The following is a 19,946-nucleotide window of genomic DNA, read 5'->3' as shown; positions in this document are numbered from 1 at the left end:
TACTATTCATATTATTTAACCCTTTCTGGGCTACATTTTTCTGAACGACGAACAAAATTTAATTTTCAATTATCAATAATAAAATCACATTATTGCTAAACGGATAAGATTTTTCCCATGTTTGATTAACAAAGCTAAGATCAATCTTACCAGATGTATCTATAGATAGATATATTTATCACGTAGTTGATTAACTATTCGTTTTTCTCACAACATCGCGTTACGACCATTTCCATTTCAATCAAAAATTACCAATGGAAAAAATAACACGAACCAACGATTCGTACAGACTGTACAACATCTTGGCTGATTTCTTGAGTTGGAGCGGAAGGGTAGAAAAGTTGGAAGCGTGCAGGTTAGCGGGAATCGGGAGGAATCGGGCGACCAACGAAACCGAGACAGTCTGCAATAATTATCGGGGGTCTCGGGAAAGAAGAGAAAAAAGGAACGGCGAAGGGAGAATGGAAGGGCAACGGGAAAAGGGACAGAGAGGTCGGTGCGCGCGGACAGAAAAAGAAAGGAGAGCAGAAAAGAGAGGAGAGCTGCGAGGGACGATGAAAAGTTTGACCGGACGCAGCGAGCACAATGCACCGTGGTCCACCCTCTCCGCCTCCACGACCGATCCACCCCATAATCCCACCCACATTGTACGACCAATCAATATTGTTTTATACCGCGAGTCATGAGACGAGCCGGCCCGATGGTTCGACCGTTCGATGCTCCTCTCTTTTTCCTGCAGCTGCGGATGCAGTCGCTGCCTCTCCTCTTCCTCGTGCTACCTAGAAATTCTATCGTATTCGTTGGATTTTCTTTCACGATCAAACACTCCCCTCTCTCCATCCATCCGTTCTTACTTCAGAACTCCAAGACTTCTCGAAGCCAGCCAATCAAAGCATCATCGTTTTGTTTCGGTTCGATCGGTGCCTGCTGTTCGAAAACGAGTTTCTCTATGCTCTTGTTCAACTTCTTTCTATTCGCCAACCCTACCCATTATATCATTTCTTGATTTCGCGGTTTCGTATCGAACTACGCCTCCTCGGTTTATCCTTCGTCTCATTGATACGCTCCTTATGCCGCGGTTGCCTGTTTGAAATTGCAGACTTCATTGTTGCGTTATCGTTCGAGGTAGAGAGCGTTATCCAGGCCGAGCGAGAAGAGAGTTCCATAAAAACCGGAGATTCCGATCAATACTCGTGGCCAGGGGGCCGGACGGAGGTGGATGGCGGGCGAATGGAAAATATCGTAAGCGATCGGACGACAGCTTTCCGATCGGGCGTCTTGTCGCGCGCGCCACGCAGAATCTATTCAACGAATCTGTCCTTCGCAGCCGCACAAAAGCGAAAGAAGATGCGACGGACACGCTGACTAGACCCGATAGATCGTCACTGCGTTCAGGTTGTATTTTCATCGTCGTAGTGTGCTCACGTGCAGAGATTGTGATACCAGTGACAAGACGACGCGCAAGAGTGGCGCACAATGCGCATCCGTTTAGCCTTCGCTCTGCTACGAGGAGAATCCGTTTCGTCCGCTCGAGGACGCGCTGATTCAGGATTATTCTCCCTTTTTAATTATCTCCGCCGCCTCTCCATCCCGTTGCCTCGTCGACGTCGTCATCGCCGTCTTGTGTAGTTCAGTTCGCAGAAACGAACAGAAAGTCCGGTTCACAGCGCGATAAACCATTTATCTTCGAGAACACGCTTCTTGGGCAGGAACCGGAAATATTGCCGGACGATAGCGTCGCGCGGTATCTTGCAAGACCCGCGGCGATATACTCCTTGACCGCAATTGTTTTTTACACCTACGTTTTTCTGGATTTCAAAGAAGGTCCTCTTATCAAGCTCATTGAAGCGAGGAAAGGCGTACATGAGCCTTTAACTTATGAGAAAATACACGACTAATTGATCCAATATATCTTTACAAACAGTATTTTAAGGGAAGATGTGATTATTAATATATAAGATGAATTTTATCGATCGCTTAATAATTTCAACATTTATATCGAAAAAAGTAGAAAGAAGGAAAGAAGACCCAGTACTTGAACTCAAATAACACATGGTATAATACTTAGCTATTGATTAAAACTACAGTTTTATTTTGATAAATAAGAATCTTTTGGGTATCGTAAAAATTTTACCATGAAAAATATTCTCCATTAGAAAGCAAGTAGATATATATGTGTATGTGGTTACTAGAATAACGGATATTAGTCGAACGATAAAGACAGCGGATAAAGAATCATCTTCACGTGTCCGTCACTGACGACTAGTAAGCCTCCGACCGCATGGCATACGCGTCACATAATCTCGGTTAAGAGTGGAAGTGCAAGTGCATGAGCGAACGTACTTCTGCCCCATACCGACGACGCAATTCTCCTGCTCCCTACCATCCAAACATACCCTCTGCATCTATGTAAATAGGTTCTCCACCCACGAACGTAATCTTCGTACGACGTTCATTATACCGTGATCTAAGCACTCTAGTTTCACCATTTACCGCTCGTAGCTCGTCTGCGTTCGTGGAAACCGTGACACAATTCTGCCGCCTTTCTCTGCACTTTCTTTCCGCGTTTCTGTTTTTTTTTTTCTTTTTCTTTTCTCTTCGATTCATGATGGTTAACGATCTGCAGAGACTTTTCAAGGATGCTAAGTCGATCGTACGGCCACGTCCAATGCGAATTTTAATTTTGGATAAAGCGAAACATGTTGATGTCAATATTCTTGTGCTTCCTCGAGTTCTGCTTTAAAATTTATTAGCGGAAATAGAACGTTTTATGAAAAATTTTAAACTTTATCTGGAAGGTTCTCAGAATTCTAAATGTAACTCGATAATCTAGAAAATTTTATACGATACGAATACGAAAGTTTATTTTCTAATTTCTTGTAAATATTGTACTATATTTTCTGTATTTGGGTAATTATGATGCCCAGTTGCGCATGAACAATTCAAAGAGAAGCAAGATCATTGACTATCTTCTAAGAAATTATTTTATTACGTAAAATTCTTTCCAATTACTATTGAAATTGATTTCAATTTCCAATCAACTTATAGATTCAATTTACGAAGAAATTTGAAAAGTATCTTTGAGAAATCTCAATTGACAAACTGTGATAGCAATAAACGTATTCGTATAAATACACCAAGACATCTAGACCAACGTACATGGTACAGTTTCAATGACTAAATTACAAATAGAGAATCAATTTCTCGTGTTCAAGAATTCTGCCAATATCTAACATGACCAGAAATAGCCATCACATAAGTGTCTAACTCTAGAGGTAGCAATCGTTCCTAGACATCTCATCCTCAGCAATAATACGTCCCCAAGTGGTCAGTAACTCGATATCGAGGCGGATGGGTGCTCGAGGCCGTCCGCAAAAATCGATGCCTCCATCTGGAAAAGGACTGGTTGCAGCCAGACGGCGCGGATCGCGTGCGAACGGTTGCAGCGGGTGCAATTATCCGGATTCTTTATTCCGTTTGGAAAGTCGCGATTGGCGGGTAACCTGGTAACAACTGGAACCTGGTAGACTCGAATCGCGATCATGGGGGCCCAGTGAGCGAAGATCCGGCCCCGTTCGTTGGGAATGGGCGTAGAACAGCGCGCGGGAAACGGCGATCGCTCCGGAAGAACGCCGATCGTCCATTGTCGGTCGCCATTCTCAATGGCCATTCAGCGTGCATTGCCTCGCCTTCGTTTGCCGGCGATTCGATACACTTACACACGCCTTCGCAGATTCACCGTGATTCTCTAGTGTTCTCGTAAACGGTGACGAGCCGTGATGTAAGAGCTCCACCTAGCTCGGGAAATTATTCGTGTTCTCCGAAGTCGAGGTAGCCTTCGGCATCCGGTGTTGCCTCTTTCTCGTACCAACTGTTCTGACTAATTAGCAACCGGACCCCCGGGAAGTTGTCAAGGCTTTCGTATTCGTTGCGTGATTAGAAAACACCGGTAATTCGTGGTTCTTGATTATTGCCAATGATAGGGATTTGCGACTTATGTCTTCTGTCGACGTTGGTACCAAGGAATTTGTCACGTAACTAAGTGGCAGTTGCTTGGGTAGAGATACGGTAAAATTTTGATTTGCTTGATACAATAAATATTTCCAGAGGCAATTGCATCTTGTAATAAACTTCAACGTGTTCGATAACTAATAATGGGTTGTAACGAAACAACTACGACAGATCGTGTTTTGTTTCTTCAAGTCGTATCCATGAAAAGTGCGAACATACCTTTGAAAGGATTAATTTCACATTTGACAAACGTCGAAGAGGATTTAATCAACCGATCTGATAACTTGTTCACCCCTCTAAGCTTTATATCGATGTCTAAGCGATTCTTAAAAGTTATCCAAGACGTGAATGCTCGATTTTTCTCTATAGAAGATCTAAATCGCTCTAGCGATGGAATTTTAATTACAGGGTCGATTATAGCTGTTTGTTATGAAAAACGTATCGATACAGCAATTTTGGAAATCGGGTAGAAATTTCAGAAAACCATTAACCCTGTCGACTGGTCGAACGACACAAAGCAGGGGATGCGTTGCAGGTATTCACACATGTCGCTGTTTTATGATACATTTCGAGTCGAGGAACAATGGAGGTGTAAATCGATGTATTTTGATATCAGAAATTGCGATCAGGGCAAGGTCGTGTGCCGTTCAACGAACCTTTATATTCACGTTTAGGGTCATTGTCAAATTTCACACTCGATATTTATTATGCGTCCTATCAATGATCTACCAACCCTAACATTTTTTCTTTATACCTAATTACGTAGCTGTATAATTGAAGCTAGTGTACAATAATTTGCCAACTACGTAATACCACATGGGTTGCAGCTCTCGTTGTTATGGCATTCAAGTTTTTCGTCAAGTATGATAGCCTGTAATCTGTAAAATCTATTAGCAAAATTTTATTTACATTAATGTCAATGTTCTTCAATCACTTCAATCACATGTAGCAAAACCTGCTATTTCTTGAACACACAGAATCGTTTTATCGATATTGTTATTCAATTAATAAATTTAATTATATATTAGCGAGGTTATATCGGACGAATTATAATTTACCTGGATATTGATTAAGTGGTCGACCTTCCTAATATTTTTCATTAATTTCATACAACTCTTAATTACAGTTAACATTTCTCCTTGTACGTTACAACCATAATTCTCATCATCGTAATCGTGAATCCATTTTTATTTATATTTAGAAAGATAGAATCCTTCTGAGAGTTCGCTGGAGTAGACAAACAAGATCAAACTACTTGCGTTACAGAGACCGACCATATTCTCGTGACGATGGACGATGTAAGCGTCACCTAACTTTCTTCAAACGAAATAACGATCTCCGCAGTCGGTTCAATGGTCGACAAATTAATATTTTCGCCATTATAATCGGTGAAGGACCTCTCTCGATCGGCGATCGTGGCCTGTTTAGTTTGTCGTAATAAAATTTGCAATGGTTTCCGCCGCTCATATACATAATCGACGCGAATCGCTTTTATCGCCCCCGCATACGCGCGCGCGCGCAAGCTCACCGCGTTAACGATGCTTGACGACGCGTAAAATCAGGGGTGATAATTTGGAATTAACCGAATTAGTATGTTACGGCTTTGTAATTGCGTTACATCGTACCGATGGTGCACGACCGTAAACCAGATGAAAGAAAGTGTTTGTGAACTCGCTGGCGTGGCGAATTGCCACTTTTGAAAATACGATCGATCGAATGTCACGCGGTCTCCTCCGTGTCACGACCGGCATTATAAATTTCATTATTTCGTTAATGTTCTTCAACTTCCCTTTTATCGAAGTCACGCTTCTCGCTTCGATTCAGACGGTGCTTTCTTGAAACCGAGCCAATTTCTGATATCTCCGAAAATGAGAATGCTAATCGAGTTCGAGAACGACTACTTGCGGTTTAGAAGCGAATCGCACAGCGTTGGAATCCTTAACGAGAGTTTGAGAAATTTCACATCCGTTGAGGTTAATCGAGGGTGAACCGTTTCATCTTAAACAGATGTCGATCTGGAACGGGAAGTTGTGACTAAACTTCAGTAACTTGTCGTAACTAATCGCCGCTCTCTCCTTGATCTTTGACAATTTGCGTAGTATCGTGTAAGAATGACCAAGCGTGATACGATAATCGTAATAGTTAAACATGCAGTTACGTTAACATTCGAAAGGTGAGAAAAAAGGTACGTAATTGTAATATCCTTTTCTCTTTTATCATTTCTAAGTTTATCATTGTTTATTTTACTACAGGATCGAGGAAACATTCTATTTTCTAGCGCTAAAAGCAACAATAGTTCAGTGTTTAATTCGAACTGGATACAATTATTTCATATATTATTTTATGTATGTGTAATTGTAATTGCTCTGTAATTACACAATAATTCAATAATATGTTAAAGAAGTATTATCATCCTTCAAACGAATATATAATTTAATTCTACAGAAATTATTACCAATATTAATACCTTTGCCATTGAATATTGTACATAATTCATTACGTTAAACATAATGAGTCGAGATATTTAGTTTCACTTTCGTTTGTCGAATTTTCTGTGTAAAATTACGTTATTTATTTCCTGGGTGAATGAAACACCACGCTTCGTACATCTATTATCTTACATCTTATTATCTTACATCTATTATCTTATCGTACATCTTCGTAATCTTAAAACTGAAAACATATTAAAATATGAAAAAAACGAGGGACATTCTGAGAAAAAGATTTATAAGATGGAATGGCTAATTGAATCGGTAGTTTTAATTCTAGTATTTCAATATCAGCTGCTTTTTTCTTCGTTCTTTTTATATTTGCATAACGAATAAAAATTTCATAATACTAATTCAATATCTTCACTGAAAAATACATTGCACATCTACTATATCCTTATCATAAAAGAATCAGAAAATCCCTTAAATAGAATATACATAGATATTCAAATAGAACTTTTTCTAGTAACTTTATCTCGCATAATCTTTTCCAAGAATTTATCTAATCTACACCTGACTCCGTCACAAATTGAAACAGACTATTCCCATAAGAGCAGTACCAGGCACAATTCGATTCCCTAATCCACCACGGGAATCAACAGTGTACTCGAACACCACATTTATTTACATAGATAAACATCACGAAATTATCCCCAAATAGACACTTTGCACATATACCGCGAACATATACCGGAACGGTCCTGCTAATAAACTTATCGGTAAATAATTGCGGCAAGTGTGATTTCCTTCCTCCCAGTTGGTCCTCCTCTTTCCCTCGCCAATTAGATATTTCTTACATCAGAGAGAGAGGTAAAACGAGAGCCGCGTCAAATAAAAAATAGAATCGAACGTGAAATTTCACCGGAAACCATGGCGAGAAGCATCTCGGGTTGCGCACGAACCATTGTCCGTGCTTGCTTTCAAAAAGTCAACCAAATTAATTTCAATTGCAGACCGCGGCCCGGTTCGTCTCCTAGCAACCGAACGTTAGCGGAGAACGCGGTACGTGCTGGGAGCTGGGCGAATATAAATTGGCGCGGCAAACAACTTGCCGGCAAATTGTAATCGGTGAGCGAAACGCGAATGGAACGCATCGCGAGAGGAAAAAATATACGAGCACGCGGAAATATGGAAGGTCGCTGATCGTGGGATCTGTTTGCCTCCTGCGCATTAGCACGTTCACTGGCACAGATATCACTGATCACCAGCATTAGAATTCATAAGGAGACACCTCCATTTGCCAATACATAGTTTGAATAAACCAACAAACGCCAACTCGAAATCGATCGAAATCGAATCACTTTTCGAAAGGTACTATAAATTCATGTTGTCTGTTATTAAAATACAGCTACTCCTCCGTGGAAGCTGCTTTCAGAAATATCTGTAGTTTAACTAATACTGTTTATTCTAACCTCATATACATATATGTATATTACCATGAATTATAGTCAAATGTACGACAATTCACTACCACTGCGTATAAGACACGGAACAAATCGTTCAACAATCACCGCGCTAAAAGTAGGCAGCCGATATTTTTGTCGGTAAAAGATCACGATTGGCGTCCACTCGAACGTATAAACAAGAGAAAAGCGAGGCGATAATTGAAACGCGAAGATCCTTCGACACCTCGTCGTTCCTTTAATCAGTTACGCTCAAACGAATCTGTCGGGTGCTTGGGGACTAGAAGAGAGGGCGCGTTCAAAATTCATCAAACTGATTCTTATTTCTGCAAGGAAGGAAGAGAAGAAGGCGGGGGGAAGACCAGAATCGCTGGGCTTGTCGGGCTCGCGAGTTTCTCTTGGTTACACAGACTCGACGGGCGAGGCACAAAGTGTTGCAGGGAACCACCTTTGATGTCGAACAATCGTGGATGATCGCGCTCGAAGGCGTGGAATTCGGCGCCCTACGAGTGACCACTCGTGGATCCGCGACGAGTGTCTCCATCCAAGGCAAAGGGAAACACTCTTTCCGTGTCGTTTGGTGGTTTCAACGCAGGTGATCGGTGTGCGAAGAGAAGGGGGGAGGGGGTAGGGCACTGATTGTCCGGAGACGTTGGAGAGCGAGGTGGATGACAAGCATGGAACAGTGGAGCGAAAGAGAAGGGAGAGAGAGAAGGAAGAAGAAAACACGGGGGTGGAAAACAATTAAGGGAAGGCGAGGAGAGGACCGCCTTGTATGATAATGCGTTGTAACCTCCGGCAGAGGAGAACGATACGGTGAAGAAGGAGGTAGATGGTTGGAGATGACGGAGGTGGAGGAGCAGGTTGCCGAGGATGAGGCCGGATGAAGCACGGAATGGAGGGGCAGCCGCGAGAAGGGGTTTGGCGGAGGTCGTGGTTCTTACTTTGCATTCCTTTGTGTGTCCTCCTGAGCCCTCCATCTACCCTCCTACAACCCAGTCATCCTCCTCCCTCTTGAAGCTTGAACTAACGCCCGAGGTTTTAATGCACTTGTCTACTCCACATACCGTTCATAAAGACATATATGCCGTCTGTTGAACGAGCGGGCAGGAGGACTGATTCTTGGAAAGAGGAGTAGAACGAAGACAGAGAGGAAGGTGGAAGAGAGAAAAAGAGGGAAACAGATACGGTACAAGAGGGGGTGTGGGGTTCAGAGAAAGAGGGTGAAAAAAGGGAGACGGGGCGCGTGCGATGTACGAAGAAGCGAGAGACGGTGCCCGGCAAAAGAAGAGCGCGATGAGAAAGAGAAAGCGGAGAGCATAACGATATGAAATGCATTTTAAATTCTAAGCATTCGCTCCGCGTCATGGAAAGACCTCGGCTCTTTGCTTGCATAATCCTGCCCGGTGATGTATAAAAGTTAAAAAAGAACGGCGGAGAGCCAACGGGGAGGAATTAAAATGCACTGGTCGAATCAGAGACCTTTGCCGGATGCCTCCGCAGCCGTAGACCACGTGAACTTTCGTCCACGATATCCGTCCTCGAAGACGGAGACTGCCTCGGCGCTTACATTGCACGATGTTTCGTATGAATAGTTCGCCTGCTTGTAAGCGGCAGGTGCTTTTGCGCTTGCGGGCTAAGCAAACTACAGGTATAAAATTCAGTGGATAGATCACGTTGAGGAAAAGAAAAGAAAAGTTAAGTTTATGTTCATTAGGAGATTAGTACATTTTCTCAAAGAATTGCACGACAAAAGTCCGCTATACAACAATTATATCGTGGATATTTACGTATTTATGACAAGTAGATGTACATATGCAATAATTTAAAAAAGTGCGCACACACGAAGGAACACGTATACAGATTATTAAAAGCAAAGAATATATCACTGCATTTAGAGAATAAAGCGTTCTTTTATTCCAGTTTCAATGCTTTATTTGTCCTTAATTATTAATATAAATTTGCATAAACATCTGCGGTATAATAATAATAATAATAATAATAACAATAATAATATAACAAATTTGCTTATGTCAATAAATATAAATTCTCTATATTTCTTTCTATCATTTAACGTAATTCCTTTACATATTTTTATTTCGGTATAAATTATGATTGACAAAAACCTGTATCGATCGTTAAACTTCACATCAACGGTTCAATTACCCACCGTAGTTTGAGTCAATAAAATTATAAAGCATCGTGCATGTATATTTACTTATAAACACCTGATAAAACAAGATCCGATTGTAGCATTTTTATCAGTGGATCGACAAAGTGACAAGAAACGAGAGCGCGTGCGAGTGATTTTAACGAGACGGCTGAAAAGTGGCCGAAAAGTCGAAAGGAACAGAGCAGACAAAAATATTGAAATATCCAGATTGAAAGCTACCTTTCACACGTGTTGCATTCGCTCTTCTGGCGTGTCAATGCGATACATATTTCATCGAATATAAATACCGTGTTCCCTCGTTTCTTCTCAGCGAGCGTAATCAATATGCATTCAGTTTCCTCGCGTTTTTCTGCTCGCTTAATTTCGCGCTTGTTACGCGGCCGATGATTTTTCGAGCGATTCGACACGGGGCGACACTTAGGAAATTACGAATGCACCGTCAAAGGAAAACCGCGCACCAGAATAGTCCTATTGTTTAATCATAGTTCGACTTACCTCTTGTGTCCCGGTATCCGCGCACCAGCCAGCTCTCTGTTACGTCGTCATTCGTCAATCTAAAGAACAAACGAAACGGTGAAAGAACGGTTAGTGGGGAAACGAATGTGTGCGTTTCGAGTGTGATTGTCGATTGCTTTCCTCTCATTTTCGAAGCGGCGCGGCGCGCGAAACGGGGGTTCGAAATCCGTTTAAACATTTAATTCGATGCAACAAGGTCAAGAGCAGCGGCATCGGAATTTATAATAATTTCGATTTTATCGCGGCGCATGTTTCACCGACGGGCATAAATTAATTTCGATACTCGCGCGCCGGTAGTTTTAATGAATTTCAAGTAATTTCTATTAAATTGCATCACCTTCGCATTATGCCGTCACGTTCTGTCGGTCACTTCATATTAAAATCCGCAAATATTTATACAAAATAACAACAAAATGCGTTGAATGAAACGGTTGGCCGGGAACGGCCAGCACAATGCCGTTCAACAAACCAACCTGATTATCGAGCCTCGATCGCTAATTACCACCATCGGGGTTTTATTGTTCGTTTCAATTGTATATAGTATGAGCCAAGATATAGTGTAGCCATTAATTAAGCTCTCGACACCAACTGTGTTTAAGTATTCCATACGATAAAAAGTTACCTACTTCGAACTTATGATATCTCATTCATAAATAGAAAAATAGATCTATCAATGCAATAAGTTTAAAACGAAAGGAGAAATCGTGATATAAATATAAATTTGTATTGGTTAGAAAAGCACTCCATCGTTTCAGAAGTTCGGTGAATATTTGATGTAAAACCGTGCATAGACTGCGAATATTTGTGGAACTTGATAGTTTTACGAACGTACCTAAAGAAACTTATAAAACTCTCACGTGCTAACATGATTTATTATTTTTAATTCAGCTCTCAGAAAAACTGCGTTTTCTATAGGATGACCCAATACAATACAATTCGTTTGATTAATTCCGAAATTAACCGATTGACCAATAAACTCTATGATCTCCCTGTATCGTCATATCACTTGTATAATAACCTAAGGAAACGTGTATAGCTTGTACGCGAATACCAACAGTCATGAACATCCTCGTTATCGACATCATCGTCATCGTTCAAGAGGAAAAAGACTTCTCAGAAGAAGAAGGCACATACGAACGAGTAGTTTTCTTTTAAAAGAACCGTATGTTCATATGCATATGTGTATATGTCGAATACAATGGCGACGTTAGGGTCGGCCCGTGGATATACGAACTGGCACACAGCAGTTGGTCGTTTCAGAGGAGACGTACACGGGCGCACGAGAGACAGACAGAGGCGATGAGCGAGCAACCGAGAAATCCTTTTCATTCGGCGGAAAAAAGAAAACGGGCGCGAGATTCGCGCTTCATTCATGGCCAAGTCTATGGGGTGAAAAAGGATTTCTTCTTCGAAATGTAATTAGCATGTCTTCGCACAACGGGCCAGACAATGCTGCCGTTTAATTAGTATGTGTCTCCGTGCCCTGAGTCCGTGTCTTTCGTCGTGATCCCCTGTCCTTTACTCGCACATGTGTCATATACGCGCGATATACACATATAATGTACAACATATATACATTTCTCGTGAGATTCATTAACGAATCGTGTATGCGTGTGTATGCTTGTAATTGACATATCGCGCGTTGTGACTCACTGTATCGTTTGATACGAGTGGATAGACAAACGCAATTTTGATTATTTTCTATCATTTAGTTCGTGGTTCTTTTAAGCTTTTGGTTTTTTAAGATACTTAATTATAATGTTATTTAGCTATCGTAGTCAATGATCTCTATCGTTCTGCAAATTGCTATTTAGAGTATCAATTTATTATTTAAATTCTAAAGGAATTTTGAAACAGAGAAATCTACGATTTAAGAAATTTTTAATGACCAACGTTGCCCATTTTTGGAAAAGGTGATATTTACATTCAACCGTTTTACGTGTCATGAATTTTTCAGAGGAATACATATTTAAATTCCACGATAGAAAGGTTATACAATTTTGATGCTATCTATTTCAGAATCAATAAACAATTACCGATGTTCGAAAACATGTATTTTGGTCTTTGAAGTAAAACTATATGAATTAGTACAGATTAATCAAAATTTCATCGCAACTTTATTATTTGAATTTAATTCTTTCATCGCTGTGAATAATAAATGTCGTTATTTGTTATCTTCCCTACAATTTATAACTCTACGATATGGTACAATTTCTTGCAATCTTAATGATAATCTTTCACAAAGTAATCTTTTGTATCATACATTTCTAAAAGCTGCCTAAAATAATACAATAGATTTATACAAATCTAGCGTTAAGTTTGAAGAACCTTTGTCAATATTCCAACAAGTATGAATCAACGAATTTGATATATTAAAGAATATATTAAAGAAAAATTTAACGAATTGGGAAAATCGCAATACTGAATGAAGTGAACATTTGACTCACGTTGAAATTATTATTAACAAAGTCTTGATGTATTAGGTTGTCCGGAAAGTGTCTTTCTTTCGCAAACGTGTTTTTTTTACAACAATTCACCTTCGTACAAACGTGAAACCAAGTGTGTGAAATCTCTCGGTGTTTAATTCAACAGAACAAAATGGATCGTACGTAATTCGACAAAATAATATAAAACAAAAAACGTTGTGCGTCTATTATTTTTTCATAAAACGAAAGAAACTTTTCGGACAACCTAATAAATAAGAGCAGCCAATAGTCCAACACGGATGCGTTCTTCTCTATTTTAACGAAGGCCAGTCCCGTGAATATGTGTTCCCACGGCTCGAAGACTGCGCTTTAATGGCGGACTCGAGCCGCTGGATACGTGACGCGATTGTGACGCATTAACGCGACACGTCGATTCGCAATTACCGTGCGAGAATCGGCTCGCATCCTCGAGACAATTGCGGAGGGTGACGAAGGACGACCAATTGCTACTGAGCCAACGGCAGAAAGCCACACGATTTCCGGGACGGTAATATTTAGTATCGTATGAAGCATCGTGCATGATTATGCGTCATAAGTGTGGGCTTTATCGAAGAAGAAACACGAGAAGCTTTACCTTCTTTGTTTTCTTTCTTGATTTTTTTATTTAATCAAGTAAGGGAAATGAACGAGAGTGCGAGAGAGAGAGAGAGAGAGAGAGAGAGAGAGAGAGAATGAAGAGATGCGGTAATCGGTTTCTGGTCGAAATGAATATTAAAAAACATATTCAATTCGCAATTTCATCGCAGTCTTCCGGATCTTTCGCTCGAGTGTCGTTTCGTTCGAGTGCTCCTTTCAATGGGACGCATTGTTCGAAACGTAAAATGTTGAGCACGAGAGTTTTACTTTTATTACCGACGTTTTTTCGAAATTAGTTTCGGAACGATCGTCGAGATAATTTAATGGTATTTCACGGTCTACGCGGGATCGTTTGAAAAAAAAAAAAAGGAAAGTAGATGGAAAAGAGAGGGGGATAGGGAAGAAAAAAAGGAAGGGAAAACGCAATTAAAAGCCGTTTTCAAATTGCGATTGCGCCCCCCGACCCCCTCACTGTAAAACTATCGTTAATGCACCTACCGGCGCGGCGGGTCTTCAATTAAATGTTGAATGTTATTTTTCCGTGGCCGCGACGCTTTTCCTGGCTTCCTTGCGCGATAAATTCGACCTCAAGCACGTCGCCGAACGGATACAACGTCGCGGTACAATCAAACTCTTTTAAAACATCCTTCCTCGTTGATAAGTCCAGGCTACCTCGACCGATCCATGCGACTACGTGATACATTTTAAAGACAGACTTTCATTCTCTTTTTACGAACTCATGTACGTCTTTGTTTATAAGTAGATACTAAAACACTTACAGAAAAATAAGATAACACCTGAGAAATCATTAGGAAATTATTAAGCTTCGTTTGGAAATTTAGATCGTACAAAAAGTAATATACTTAACGTTTTAATAAGAATCTCACTGATTACATAATAAAGTATCAGATTTTTCACGATGATCAGGTTAAACCGAAAAAGGTCGTTAGGAATTGATTATTAAAAGCTCTGGGATTATCATTTCGTTTGCCATATTAAGATATGGAGAATGTGTATTTTTATATGCCGTGATAATAAAATCGAGCTCTCTTTTCTCTTACAATATACAAATCTGATGATTTTATGCAAAATTTAAGGTTGAATCGTAACATCACCGTACCAGAGAAACCGCTCATTTGAGATCTAACGATCAAAACATAGAGAAAATTGAAACTGAGAATCGAAAACGAATCACAAGAAGTGCCGGCATGACGACGCAGTCAAACTCGAAATCATTCGATGTGGGTCAATGCTACGATTTAACGCGTGTATCCAATCTTTTTGGAGGCCGAACGAATATCGAAATTGCATGACGGTGAGGTGCGACGTGGGGTAGCGCGACGGACTTTTGCATAATGAGCCTCGCGGCCGCGAGCGACGCACCATCACCGATCCACCCCATGCACGTTCACGCATACCGCGGCGCGTGCATTAATATTTTCATTTGATTGCGTTAATTAAACTGGCTGCCAATCGATGACCTTTGAAGTTCAGCGGCACACGACACGCGTACACCAATTACCAATATTATTAATTGCGACGAGTTCCCCATTTTCAGTCGACGTCGGATAACGACGCTTTTCGCGCCTACCAGAAAATAATTGAAGGAACGCGTGAGAACCCGCGACTAATCACATACGTACGTGTTATCTTTTTCAAAGAAGATCTTGTTCTATTAGGTGAATGATATTACAGTCTATGAATGCTACTATGGTCCTCCAATTTTTATGCCCCGATCTTATGCTTATTCTTGTAACAAATGAAAAGAGTTTTAGTTTCTCGATTCGAAAGTCATCGGAAAATCGGTTTTCCCTCGGTAAATCGTAATTAAAAGTTCATAACTACTGCGTGTCGATCGAAGTAAGTTTTTCTATCGAAAGAAGAATATTCTGCGGTTTGCTTTTAATTGTAGCGGAAGCCAGAGATTACTCGAACACCGATAAGAATGATTTCTCAATGTTTATCAATTCTGAGTAAGGCATCTATATTTCCCAGAACTTAGCGACGGAACATCATACATAGTTGTACGTAGCATCGTTAAAATACTCTTAACAATTTCATCGTTGATTTCACCTATCGCAATATAAATAATAGAAGAGAGTGGAAAATTTTAGTTCCGAATTCTCTCAATATTTTACTCCATCAAACCCGCAAAACTGTAAAAATGATAACGTGTAACGTCGACATCAAACATCGCTCGTAAGAACTTCTACGGCTTCCATTTTTTTTTTTTTTTTTTTTTTTTTTCGTTGTTCGCATCGAGGTACCAATAAAATTATTTTTCAGCGTTGAGTGAAATCGGATATTTTGGTTGGAAACCTGCGAAAAATAAGCCCGGTCACACGCTCACGGCCGTATATTTTATCAGTTTCGACGCAACACAACAACCGTGCGTATTAAAAACTGGCTAGAAAAGGGCGTCGCTTCTCGTTTCGATGATAAATTCTTGTTAGTGAAACGAGCAAGGACGTCCGTGACGAAAATTTTCGTCTCGCCCTCTCGTACTATCGTTTCCCGGTTTCGTCACGAGACCAGCTATCCGCCTGCTTTAGGGTGAAGCACTTACGGCTTACAATGAGTATGCAAATAGGCCGGCATTCGGCTACATTTGTTTCAACGAGCTTAGAAGCGGCAAGGTTCCTTCGTGGAAGGCTCATAAAAGTTCGCCGCGTGGCCTGAAATCTTTCAAAAACAAGGGGAGCCCTGCCCTCCACCTTCCTGTAGGTAGTTTTATTGTCTCGATTTCATTTTCACGGCTACCGTGCGCGAATGTTGTTTGCCAGTCGCGATCGTTTCTCTTTCCTTCTTTCTTTCTCGTACTTTCCTCTCTTTGTTAGAACGTCTTGTAAATCGGGGATGAGACGTAAATGATGAAACGTAGCGAGGAATGTACGATGTCTCGTAAATACCGTAGTTGTCACTAGTGGCAAGCAAATTCGATCGCTTGTTTCGTATTATTATTACGTGTATTACTCGTATTAAATAAAAAATTAGTTGAAATAATCGAGCAAAGGATTAGAATATTTATGGCGACTGTATTAAATCGACAAACTGTACACGATTGAAATTTTATTTTCAATACTGTTAAATTTTCATTTCTATGGTACTCTATGAATTTTTCTACTAGAATATCGATTTTATGATTATTGGATTATGTGACATTCTGCCAATCAAGATTTCTATTAGTTAGCGTATTAAGGGCATGCATTTTGAAATGTACTCTTAAATTTAGAAAAAAACTAGATGTAACTATGATTGACGGAAGGGGCTATCAGATATTTTTTGCAGATACATATGAATTGAATGGCGTAAACAAGGAATGAAAAATATATAAGTAATATTTATAAAAACATAACGAGAAACCGATGGATTATTCTGGAACCTACTTATTTATTTAAGATCAATTATAAAATAGTCATTTTTAACTCACAATCAATAATTATCCTACATGTCACGAAAGTGAGTGGTAATAAAATTAAGTAACGTCACGATTAGATGGAAAATATATTTGTACGCGTTTATCAAGCTATTTGGATGCTTTGGAAGATGCAAGCTTTGGAAGAAGTGTAACGATATAGTTATTTCACTATATGACGAGAATTTGTAATTTCGAATGTTAAAGGTAGAGCAAACGAAACTTTATGCAAATATAAATTACCAATACAAACAATTTTAAAAACAATGTAAATCTGCACAATTTGAAAAACTTAAGGACGTTCTTATCTTAGCTCTTATTATTATTATTTATTTATCTTAGCAAGATAATCAATTCACACGATGAGTGGAAAATAATTTTTTTCCATGGAGACTTCGCATCATTGAAATTAAAAGCCCGGCGCAAAAAATGTATGTATTATATCATATTCTTCTAGGAGCATGTAACAAACGATAAAGGTGACATTAGAATTAACAGAGTAGTTAAGATTAACATTTGCGTGACTAACACGAATCTCGTAAGATTAAAAAGTACTTAGTTATTTACAAATTGCTTCTTACCATTAATCTGATAGAAAAAAAGTAGTTATTCTCAAAATTGACAAAACGAATTTTCCTCTGGATGAAATTCACAATTGTAAATTCTGTTGATTCGTATGCGATTTAGCTCGCGACTTCTTCGCCTCCCACGAGATTAGGCTCGACAATCGAGGCTCGACGATGAAACTTTCGTTACTCAGACGATGACGCGAGGATACGTTAAGATGCGTCACGGTGTGGCACTCGAGAACTTAGCAAATCCTGACAACGGCCGCCATTTGGGAGCGCCTAGAAGTCGTTATTCCCAACACTTGCCAAGACATAACCCTGCATAGCGATTTTGAAAGCTTAGCAGCGGCTCGATGAAATGGGAAGCATTTGGAACGTCGCCTAATCGTTCGATCTTCGTTCCATTGCTGACAACACGGGTGCAGTTTCGGCGTTAAAAATGTGACAACTGTTTTTCAGAATGATATCGAACGGACAAATCTCCTAGACTAAGCGAATGCATCCATATTTTTACGTACTGCTTGGAATTTAGAGTAAAAGATTTCTTTTCAAGTAAGAAATAAGCTTCGAAGCAAAAGTGTTAAAGAATTTGAAAAGTTGCGTTGAAGATTAAGGTATTTTTATAAACATAAATCTATAAAACACTTGTCAATATTCAAATATAAATGCACAACGTATTTTCTTTTTAACGTAACACGAGCAGAATTTTTGACAGTTACGAATATACATTTTTATTCAGTTTTACGATTATCGTATTTTAGGAGAACGCTATTAAAACATCTACTGTTGCTATTACGAACATTCGATAACCGTGGATGGTTGGATTCTATTCGTTGAAAATGACAGGTCTTGAAATTCGGCTTCGATTTAAGCCTTGTCAATTTCAAAAATGCAGATGCTATGTAAAAAGGAAGAGCGAAACGCAAGTAACAAAAGAAACAAAATAAAGTGATAGTTAACTTATAAAATAATTCTTGGATAGACATAATTCTCTAGGCTTAAATTACAGAAACATTAAACACAATATGTTTCCAAAGCTAAATAAAATAAATTCAGAAATAAATTTACAACTCGGTGCATTACAATGAACAACTTTGGCCGGATACGTTCCAACGAATCGAATCGTCGCGACGCATTACCGTTTGCGCGACGTTCCTCAGAACGTCGGTGAAAAGTTAAGCCGGAAGCGGAGCTCAAGTTTCGCAGGCAAAGTGAACGAGAAGTTTGAGAAACGCGACGCACCCCCGCGGGATTCCTAATGGCGAGATTCTGAGATTTCATTAGGCAACGTATACCTCGTTCCTATTTTAAGCCTTGAACAGCCGCTCGTGGAAAAAGTTTCCGTCGACTCCGCGCAACCGAGATTTCGCGTGATCCCCGTGGCAAATTGGTTTTAGGAAAATTAATTAAGATTCGAAGCCGAGGAGATCTAAGATCTTAAGTAACGAAGAACCGACGGAGAGTTTAATTCTGACCGATTGACTTTCAGTCGCTAGGGTTCGTCTAATCTCTTTCATTTTTTCACAGGATATCAAATTCGTAACGCAGCTTTCCAGTTCAGAGTTTTGAAGAAATATCGAGGCTGGCGAGGAACGTATTTTTCTTTACATTTCATAGTGAAGAATTCAAAGTGTCTAGAATCTAGAGTATTATAGCAAGAAACATTTATGCGAAAAAGTAGTATTTTTATGATCAGTTATTAGATTCTTAGTATTTTTCAATGAATATGTGAAATTCTATGACGTATTTTTCTCTAGAAATGTCAATGGATTTTGATCGTAAATTCGCGTATAGTATTTTTTTCAATATGATTGCGAATAAACTATTAGCCATTAAATATTGTACAAATATTTAATTTTCTTATCTTATTACTAAGCATTACCTTAAAACTCGGTGGCGTATGGTATCGAACGGAAAAGACTAACTTTCATACGATATAATTCGCGATAAAATATAACAGATTGATCAGACTATTAATCAAAGAAGCTTTTTTGTACGGTCGTTTAAAAATTCTCAGATCATTTTTACAGATTTCATGAATTAATTATGCCAAACGAAAGAAATCATCGAATAATTAACAAATACATCGTCTTATGACCTCATGGAGTTCGATGACCATTTTTTCAGCATACTCGAAAGTAGCAATATAAATTGGAGAAAAAAGTTCGAAGCAGCTGTCACTGTTCTATTCCCGGTTCGATACTAATTGAACGACCTCGAATCGAATACGCGATCGTATTCAACGTTTTTTTTTTCTTTTTCTTTTTTTTCGTAACCAGAAACAAGCGACACCATCGTTGTACGGGAT

General features: G+C 39.6%; 1 long non-coding RNA gene across 2 annotated transcripts in view; it reads right to left on the bottom strand.

Annotated features, from left to right (window-relative positions):
- Positions 1–19,946, bottom strand: part of LOC126921685 (uncharacterized) — a 115,739-nt gene that overhangs the window by 86,386 nt on the left and 9,407 nt on the right. For both annotated transcript variants that reach the window (XR_007712507.1, XR_007712506.1), the window contains exon 2: positions 10,572–10,630. This is a non-coding gene — a long non-coding RNA (uncharacterized LOC126921685). The remainder of the gene's footprint in view (positions 1–10,571; positions 10,631–19,946) is intronic.

Source organism: Bombus affinis, chromosome 11 (assembly GCF_024516045.1).
Source record: "Bombus affinis isolate iyBomAffi1 chromosome 11, iyBomAffi1.2, whole genome shotgun sequence".
NCBI lineage: Eukaryota > Metazoa > Arthropoda > Insecta > Hymenoptera > Apidae > Bombus > Bombus affinis.
This window is presented reverse-complemented; position numbering and strand designations above follow the sequence as displayed.